The sequence below is a fragment of the Eumetopias jubatus genome, unplaced genomic scaffold, assembly GCF_037043125.1.
Source record: "Eumetopias jubatus isolate StellerSeaLion01/CBP00866 unplaced genomic scaffold, mEumJub1_p1.0 scaffold_5, whole genome shotgun sequence".
NCBI classification, from domain to species: domain Eukaryota; kingdom Metazoa; phylum Chordata; class Mammalia; order Carnivora; family Otariidae; genus Eumetopias; species Eumetopias jubatus.
Window position 1 is genome coordinate 131,719,336 of NW_028274811.1, and position 10,731 is coordinate 131,730,066.

General features: G+C 36.0%; 1 pseudogene; it reads right to left on the reverse strand.

Moving 5' to 3' along the window:
- Nucleotides 1-1,861: 1,861 nt before the first annotated feature.
- Nucleotides 1,862-10,388, reverse strand: LOC114204742 (large ribosomal subunit protein mL39-like; annotated as a pseudogene).
- Between the last annotated feature and the right edge of the window lie 343 nt (nucleotides 10,389-10,731).

Below are 10,731 nucleotides of genomic sequence, written 5' to 3' on the forward strand. Positions count from 1 at the left end.
TGTGTTACAATCATGGCCAGACCAACAGCCTTTCTTCTTTCTAATTATGAATATTGACAATTTAGTAAGTGATTTGAGGAGTCTAATGAATCCTTGCCACAAGGTAGTATCTTTATATTCACAGAAGGCACAGCATTTGGCTTATGAGGCAGAACACTCATTTGGAGACTCACGTTTTCTCTATACACAGTCTTTTGTACAGTCGCAATATTAATGTAGAAGCAACTTTTTCTGTTTTCTTAACCAAAAAGACTTCCCTGTACTTCAGAGACTAAATTATAAGTTCTCTTAGTGCCAGAACAGTCCATAAAAAGTAGTAGTCTTAATAAATATTGTTTAAATGAGTAATTGCATAAATGAGTAAATAAAAGAAGACATTATGGGACATACAATTTGGGGTATCTAAGAGGGCTACGAATATAAATTTTCTATGTCCAGTTTCTGAACAAATTCAGAAGAAAAAAAAGCTATGTTCAGGCCAAAGTGTCATGTTTATGACTGAATGAAGTTAAGATGAAAAACACGGGTTTAGGGTGTGTTAAGTAGATTTAAGCAGATTTAGCCACTCAGGCCCAGATAGTTTAGGTACAGACAAGGTACATTCTCTGCTTGCCATGGCTAGAATGAGTCCTGTACAATAAGATCTAGAGAGCAACAAGGCCCAAATGAATGCTGCTATTTATTTACTTATTTTTTTATAGTAACTTTAAAATGACAGAAGTTTGGTGTTTATGTGCTACTATGAGGTAGCCAGTAGAAATGAGACAAATGAAGACACATGAAACACAGGATAATGGAGAGATCAAGTTCCCAAAGGATACTGAAAGGGATAGGATTTTGAGCATATGTCAACAAATTTATCTTAGAGAAGAAAAGAGAAACATCCATCTAGACAATGGAAACAAACAAGAATATTTTTGTAGATTCAATTTGGAGGGAAAGAACCACATATCACTTCAGTTGACAACACCAACTGCAAGTTATTCAGGATACACCATTGTTTTTTCTATGGTAAATACATGATGTGAAATAAAATATTTAGAAAGCTTGCAGAAGATCTGAGAAGTTACCATAAACTACTATTTTTTTAAAGATTTTATTTATTTATTTGAGAGAGAGAGAGAGAGAGAAACAGCATGAGAGGGGAGAAGGTCAGAGGGAGAAGCAGACTCGCTGCTGAGCAGGGAGCCCGATGCGGGACTCGATCCCGGGACTCCGGGATCATGACCTGAGCTGAAGGCAGTTGCTTAACCAACTGAGCCACCCCGGCGTCCACCATAAACTACTATTAAAATGATTTCTGATCTTGACTCCTTAATAATTATCTGATTCAGAACAATTATTATAATATGCTGGATTTCTTGGACTAAAAAGAAAACTTAGTTATGGTGAAAATTAGGAAATATGTATTCCTATTTTATATATATATACATATAAATGTATATACATATTTATGCACATATATATGTATCTAAAATATATATAGTGATATATATAACATATATGTATTTAACATATATATGGAAAAAGATAATAATGACCTATAAAGCAAAGAAAAATAGTCTTACAAGTAATTTTATAGAAGAGAAATATTAAAAAGTGTTCCTTTATAACTGAGGAAGAAGAATTTTAGTAATGAATTAGCAACTAAAATTTTGGTAGAATGATTATCTGGATATGTACTTGGTGCCGGAAATTTTCCATGTCAGTACTCAAAACAATGAAGTATTAATTATACTCCATCAACAGTGAAGAAGTAGGTAGGTAGCAGTAGGATAAACACAAGCACATCAGCCTGAAACAATGGGTTTTGTAAAAAAACATTCTCAATGTTTCTATTCAAATCAACCTCTCCACAACATTATGCTAAATAATGAAAGTTTAGTATAATACTAGATAGGCACCAATATGTTGACCTCTGCATGAGTGGATCTACACATGTGAAGTATTTTTGCTGAAAGCAGGTTTATAATTGAACTTCAAATGATAGATTATTGAAGAAAAGTCAGATTTCAATATTATGACTAAATTTATATAACCAGATTTTTAAAATAAAACACATATTTTAAATAAACATCAGTATATACTAAAAGAAATGAAAGTCTTGTCACCTGCATAGCCTGAATATTTAGCTCAATATAGGTGTTAGTGAACAATAGTTAGACTGACTGATCCACCAATTGAAATGGGTGATAGAAGAGTAGATTGATGAGTGGATGAATGCATGCATGCATGAATGGATGGAAGTTGGGATTGTTTTAAGTATCAATCCCTCTTTATTAAGTAGTGTTAATTCATAACCTAATGCTGAATTTACACCTGCCATTTTTTTCTTTTGTTTTTTAAAAGTTTTTATTTAAACTCAACTAATTAATATACATTTTAATATCAGTTTCAGGTGCACAAATAGTAATTCAACACTTTTATACAATATCCAGTATTCATCACAAGTGCACTCCTTAATCCCCAACACCTATTTTACCCACCCTCCTACCCACCTCCCCTCTGGTAACCGTCAGTTGGTTCTCTATAATTGAGTCTGTTCCTTGGCTTGCCTCTCTCTCTTTTTTTTTCCCCCTTTACTCCTTTGTTTTGTATCTTAAATTCCACATATGAATGAAATCATATGGTACTTGTCTCACTCAGACTGACTGATTTCACTTAGCTTAATACTCTCTAGTTCCATCCACGTCATCGCAATGTTGATACCAACTGTCCACTTTAGTAAACCAATACCTACATTACCAGCGTTATTACTAGGGTTTTTAATTCTCTTCCACCAGAGTATAAGTATTCGTATTTTCCTTTTCTCTCTCATGAATTTCTCCTTCTATGATATTGCTGTTGAAGTCTTGTGTTAGTGCTTCTTTCCATCACTCTTACCTTTTCCTGTTCTCTGAACATCCCCTGAAGTTTGCTAAGCTCTCCTGTTGCAGTTTTTAGTTTAGGACTTCTTTTTCTTGTGCTCTGTTGCTTTAATCTTACCCCGAAGTTGCTGGCCTCCTTGTAAAAAGAGCTATTTGTTTCCCATGCTTTTTGCTACGGTACTTTCGGTCTGAAGTTTTGGGTACATTTAAAATAGCTGAGCTAAAGAAACCTGTGATTTAGATGGGATACTGGTTGTTTCCCAGGAAGACATCTACTCAACAGAACCAAGTAGCACTGCCCTTTGGTTTTATCCATTTGTTCACTTTAATGGTGCCATCAAAGCAAATTCTTGACATCTTAGCAGTTTTAAAGTTACAGTAGTTCATCCAGTGAAAGTAATCCAGGATTCCCATGAGTATACCTGTATGAGTTGCTCTCATCGTTAACATTTAATTAAAATTTAGTTACTTTGATTATGAGTTTGTTTTTTTTCAGGTTGAGTTCTTTAAGGAGTGAAGTGAAAATACATGCATGGCTCAATTTTATCTGCGTTGAGTCGGGGGTAACACATACGATATTATACTTTTTTCTTTGATTCATTTTCCTATTGTAATCAGATAAAATAATGATATTCCTCACCTTAAAAACTATCAAATCCGGGGCGCCTGGGTGACTCAGTCGTTAAGCGTCTGCCTTCGGCTCAGGTCATGATCCCAGGGTCCTGGGATTGAGCCCCGCATCAGGCTCCCTGCTCGGCGGGAAGCCTGCTTCTGCCTCTCCCACTCCCCCTGCTTGTGTTCCCTCTCTCGCTGTATCTTTCTCTGTCAAATAAATAAATAAAATCTTAAAAAAAATCAAATCCATGAAATAATAATTTAATTAATGTATTCTGACATTAATAAAATAATATTTAGTTTTGAATTAATGAAAGTATAAATTCCATTTATTAATAATAACTAAATTTATAGAGGGATTTCTATGTTCTGGGCACTGTTCTAATCAATTTATGATTTTTGCGTCATTTAATCCTGGTATTTTACCTATAAGATTAAAAAAATCTTTATTATCACTATCATACAGTTTAAAAAAAAAAAATCTGTGCCTTAGTGGGGAATAAAATGAAACTACTTGCCCAAGTTCTGCTATTAAATGTGGAGCAAGGATGAGAACTCCAAGAGCCCACTTCCAGGACACTCAGTTTTAAGTCTGTATTGAACAGAAGTTCTCTTGCTTAGAGAAATAAAAAGAAAAAAATAAACATTATATTTGCCTGGCTGACTTTGATGGAGAATGTAGCACACGTAGTTTGGGCAGAAATCTGAGAAAGGTTTAGACTGCATTGTTCGAATGACAGCCTCATTGATAATTAGTAGGCAGATAACTTAGAAGCACATTGCAACTGTGTTAAAAAATCTACCACACTTTTTGAACAAAATCTTCAACTTGCCAGGAATGCAGTACATTTGTTACGTTGCTGCTAAGACTGAGGAGAGTACATAAATTATTCAGGGTGAGGAGAGACATTAATTTTTTTGCAATGCAAAAGAGATGATTCACAGAATAGAAGTGATCAGAATTTATTAATGTATTTCTCCATTTAAAGGGAATAATTTATTTCATCCTCTCCAGATAAAGCACAGGCATTCAAATAAAACTAACAGTTAACAAATCAAGCTTTATTTCCTAAATGTTTAAAAATAGAAAATTTGATATATATTACAATGAATAATTTGCTAATTGAAAGAATATTTGAGATTTAATAGTTTTTTTTTTTACAAATTTTCTGTAAATAATGAATAAACCAGTGAACAACTGGTGTGTTCGGATGCATGTTGGATTCCTTCACATATGTTTATAAATATGATAAAATCAACTCTGTTTCATTTACTTCACCTGCTCCCTTTTCAATATTTTATTTGGAATATTTCACTTACTAGAGTATAAGGATAAATGTTTTCAGTGTCCTTAAAAAAAAAGGATTCCTGTGCATTTAGTGAATTTTCACAGAGCCATCAGAAAATGTGAATCGAGTACCTACTATGTTCCATGAACTATTTTACTGAGTTTATTGGCTCAGGTTTGGCAATGGAAAAGACCCTGAATTTACATTCTCGTCTGTGAAGATAGATAAGCACAAATAAAACAGAAATGTAAATAATCACTCAAGCTTCTGATAGTTACATATGTTGATCAGAGAATTAAAAAAAATAATAGGATAATAAATGTGGATCAGTCCTCTCTAAGGAAATGCTATTTAGAGCTGGGGATTCTTAAATCTGAGCTGGACTGTAACTTGTTTTAACCAATAGAAAGTACTGGAACCAATAGTTTGCTAGTTCTGGGCCTATGTTTAAGACCCGTGTTTTCCTTCCACTCTCTTTCGGAATTCTGCCTGTGAGACATAAATGAGAAGTATAGTACAGCCTGGTAGAAGGTGAGAGATCACATGGAGGGAGGCAAGTAGCCCCTGTGCACCCAGACAAGGTCATCCTAGTTTAACTGACAGCCAGCTGACTTACAGATACATGAGAAAATCCAGTCTACATTAGTAGAACAACCTATCTGACTTGGGGTTGACTGGAAATGTGAGGGTGCCCAGTCCTGAACAGGAGTCAGGCCCAACTCACCCACAGCCTTGTGAGCAATAATGAGTGCTTAATGTGTAAGTCCTCACATGTGCACGCATGTGTATGCACATACACCTGCCAGCATATGTTCATACATCACACAATCCTTACTATATGTAGGCTCTGCCTCCCCAAGACACACTGCCTGATAGTCATGCTCAGGCCATTGGAAACTGCAATTTAGGTGAAGGTAGCAGTTACCTCCCCTCTAAATAAATGCAGTACACTAAAACCTCAGACCACCACCAAGCCTTGTGCCTATAAGTCATAAATCCAAGTACTATGTAGTTGAGGAACTCACCTTAAGTGTTGTTTGAGAGATTACCTTTAGAAAGATGAAAGATCGGGGCAGAATGCACCTGACCCTTTCATAATTCAGGGGCCTGGCGTGCTATTGATAAATCAGTCATTGTCCTTCCTGTGAATTCCACAGCTTCAGCAGTTCTTGTTATTTAGTGCTGCTCAACGAGCTCCCGGGGTCCACATTGTGAATATTGTGGTAGTTTATTTCTCCTAACCATTTCCAAAAGGAGAACTCCTCCCAGTGCACACCTTCTTCTGAAACTTGAAGATCTTACCATTATACAAACACTGAATCTTAGGAGCGTATCTGTGTACGTGTGCTATACATGTATTAAGAAATGAGAAAGGCCACAATGTCCCACCCCATTTAATTATATTTTCAGCTGCAACATAACCCTATTTTTAGGATAGATAATATCAGAATTTCATTCCTAATTAATAGCTTATGTCCTAACCAATAAAATTGCACCTGTAATTTTTTGATTTTCTGAATTGACAGAATTTTCTCCTTAGATAATATTGTATCTGGTATGACTCTATCCTGTTAGGATTACCTCCTCAGTCCTCATTTTTATAATCTAAACTAGGTTGACTAGCCCCTATATCATTGCATGGTCACAATAAACTTACCTCTCATTTTGTCTAATGCATACTAGGAAATTCTATTAGTCTCTCTATTAGTTCATACAAATAGTAGTTGATTTTTGTTTTTGTTTTTTATACTAACAGAACTGTGAAGGATCTGATGTTACTTTACTTGCAGGCTAGCTCATTAACCTGTCTCTCATTCATGAATGCTAGCAGAAGTCATGATACTCCAGGTCAGAGACAAAAGACTTTCTTCTTTATGGCAATAGCAGTAGTGACAGTACCAGGATATTCTCATGCCAGCTCCCAAGCCCCAGCTCCCACAGGAAGATGTGAAGAGAGACAGATGACAGATGACATAAACACATTGAGTAGATTTTGTTACAGGAATGCAGTTTGCAAAGCCCGATTCAGGCTTCTCAAAAATGAAGCTGTTATTGTCTTGGTTCACAAGAAATGCCAAAATGAAAAAGCCCCATGAAATTGCAGGTTTGGGAATATGTTTTCAAGTGCAGATGATTGAGCTGCTTCTATGAGTGAAAATTGTACTTTGTGGGGAAAATACAAGGGGAACAGAAACAGAGAAAACAAGAGTCTTGTATTGAAAGGAGCAAAATATGGATCATTGAAGATAATGAATTATATTAATACACATACATTCAAGTTCAAGAGACCAACTGAAAAATAAAACTGTATTCACTTAATTTAAGGCTTAGAATGGGATTGTTACATTCTTATCTGAGGGTATAATTACTATTTTGATTCTTATTTTTCTGATTCTTAATAAATATAATTTTAAGTTAATTCTTTCTGGAAATCATGTCCATAGACTTGTGGAGTGTGACGCTAACTTAGGATGTCCATGTCAGAACTACACTGCATACCACTAGTTGGGGTTGAAACAGAATACCATGTATGTGCTGCTGATGACAAATATCTTTCTTTAGCTCAGACTTCTCATCTGCATTCTGCCTGCACTGTATATTGCATTTCTCCCTAAAACTGAGCACATCATTGATTTTTCCTTCCACACTTACTCTTTCTCTTTTGTTTCTATGTTAGTAAACACATGTGCAAATTAGCAAACCATATTCACCTGGCTTTTCAAGCCAGAAATGGTGAACTGAGTTTTGATCACTCCTCCCTGTACATCTCACACACTCAATCATTCACCTCTCATATCTCTGCAGTCTATCCACCTCTCTGTATCTTTGCTGCCACCAACCTGGTCCGGGTCACCATGATCTGGATGGCCACACTAGTCTTCAAATGATCTCTCACGGTCTTTCACTTCATCCTCTCCAGTGATGCCATACTTATCTTCAAATTGCTTCATTTGTCTTTAAGACAAACTTTAAATTTGTTCATCTATGTTATCAGGCCATTCATTTTCTGAGCCTCATCACCCACCTCTCTTCGCTTGAAGTTCTATGTTTTAGTTGGACTGTTCTTCAATTTCCTACAGTGCTCAAATAAACTTTCACCTCAAGCCTTTCCAAATACTATTCCCTCCTCCTGTATTTTCTCTCTACCTAAGTTAATATCTACTTACTTCTTTCTCTAGTCTTAGCTTAATCATCATATTTTCCAGGGTCCCTTCATAGACCTCAAGGCCATTTAAATTGCACAATTTGTCTATTTCTAACATATCTTATATAATGTACACTATTTTAAAATTCACAAAAATGCATTATTGAATCCATGTCTTCTTAGACAGTGACTTCAGTAAGGGCATGGAGGGTACTTGTCTTGTTCTCTTGTTCAGTAAAATCCCCTAAACACTTAGAAGTCTATAAGTCAAATTTAGGCAAATCATTGACAAATGCATTGCAATTGTTCTTCCCAGAGTGCCTAAAATCCCTGGGATTTGTTACTCAGAAGGATAATGCTTATAATGTTCACATACAAATGTATATTTCAACTAAAAATACCTTTTTTGAGGTTAGACCTTCTTTTCTTATCTTGACATCATGGCAAGTTTTCTGGCTTTCTGATTTTTTTGCCTGTGTTTTGCACACTTGAAAACCAGAAATAAATTAGAGAGTATTTGTCAAATTTCATGCCTGTTCATCAGCAGCATGTCAGGTGCTTCAAGTGGAAGAGAGGAGAAACATCCACAAGAATAAAATTGGTGAATTCTTCCATTTGCTATTTCTAGCAGCAGTAAAATCAATTGTATCTAAGAGGCAAAGCAGTGTGCTAATTACACCTTTTATTCAGGATGGTCAGCTAAATGGCCATTTTCACTTTCTACAACATTATATTAACCCATTCTAGATCTAACGTCTTAAAACACAACAGACAAAATAATCACCATTTTTATTTACTAAAGGTTTTATTCCAGCTATTATTAAAAATAATTTTCATGAATTATTTTATTTCAAAGGCCCAATAAAAATTATGCAATAGATAATAAATCAACATATGTTTACTGAGTCCCTACTCAGCACAGTCAATATTCTAGTTGATGGGTCAATTGCAAAGAACAAATTATATACAAAAATCCATGTTCTCTTGGAGTTTGCATTTTATCATGGGAAATGTAATAAAAAAGAATAAATCAATTGCATACTGCATTAGAAGATGATAAGGGGTATGAGAAACATAAAGCTGACAATGGGTTTTGAGAGAAGTTATGACAAAGATTCCCTCCCTGACTAAACTACCGGTACAGGTAAAGAGAAGACCTGGAATCTTCCTACAAGATTTGACTGGGTGGCTTGAAGATTGTGACCTACTGACTCTTCAAACTAGAAACAAATATTTGTTCTTGGAATAATAGGACCCTTACTCACATCAAATCTGTGTAGTTGGACTATTCTTTCAGGGGTCTGAGATAACTTCTCTTCTACAAAATCTATTTTGTACTTGTGTTGAAATATATCTTTTTTTTTAAGATTTTATTTATTTATTTTAGAAAGAGAGAGAGCTGGGGGAGGGGCAGAGGAAGAGGGAGAGAGAGAATCTCAAGCAGACTCCCTGCTGAGCACAGAGCCCTATACAGGGCTCCATCTCACAACCCTAAGATCATGACCTGAGCTGAAACCAAAAGTTGGACGCTTAACCAACTGAGCCACCCAAGCACCCCTGTGTTGAAACATACCCAATGCTACTTTTGCTTCAGCTTCCAGAATTTCAGTTGTAAGATCTTTATAAATTAAAGCACAAGTATCTTTTGTGAAGGAATGTAACTTCTCTTTTGTTGGCATCCACTCACCAAGTTCCTTATCTAAAACTACATCATAGGGGTGCCTGGGTGGCTCAGTTGGTTAAGCATCTGTCTTTGGCTCAGGCCATGATCTCAGGGTCCTGGGGTCGAGTCCCACATTGAGCTCTTTGCTCAGCGGAGAGCCTGCTTCTCCCTCTCCCTCTGCTCCCCCTGCTTGTGCTCTCTCTCTCTCTCTCTCTCTCTCTCAATGTCAAGTAAATAAATAAAATCTTACAAATAAAATAAAATAAAACTACATCATAGCAGAAGTCTCCAGAGATGACAGAAACTTCTGGAGCTTTGAACAAATTGAGCACATATTCACCTTCAAATGCCCTGTCACACAGCCCATTATCATGGCATAAAAATGTTCATAAACCTTATTCACTTCCCCTGGATCATGATCTTTGAAAGTAAGAAATTTAACTTCACAGACCTTGAGCAAAGGGTTATACAGGTCACAAGGCTGTCTGTCCACAGAGCTGGAATGGACTTCCTGCAATACCACCCACTTAAATGCATGACAAAATGTAAGGAGTTGAAATGTTTTTGTTCATCACAAAGACAGCGCCAGCGTCAGGTTTCTCAGTGTTTAACTTCAATCTTCTCAGTTGGAGGAGTTAATGATAACTGCCTGTTTTCCTCCTTACTAAGGAAATCATTCTGCATTTCTATCAGTTCTGTCAGAGACAGCTGAGAAGTTGGCCATGTTGCTATAAATCTCCAGCCAGCCATCCCATGCTACCACCTGGGGCTGCCTACCAGAGCCGAAGCCTCCAGGCCCCCATGGACATTGCCTCCTTTGCAACATTGTGCTCCCATATTTTAGTCTCATTAATAAAAATGTCGGTTATTTTTGCAAAATTTTTGTCAAATGGCACTTATCTGTAAACCATTATACATTTTTTCTTTCCAAAAATGTAAGCATTTTAGAACCATTCATTAATTATTGATTATGAACAGTTCAACTGATGAGAGACTTTAAAGCACCTAGGGATTAATTTTAATTCACAGTTCTTTGAGAAGTTATTCTAAAAGTAAATGGCTTCTAATTATTTTGAACTTTTTCTTTTTCAGTCACAGAGGATTTACTTTAAAATCATTTTAAAACCATTTCTGAAACAAAGCAGCAGCCCA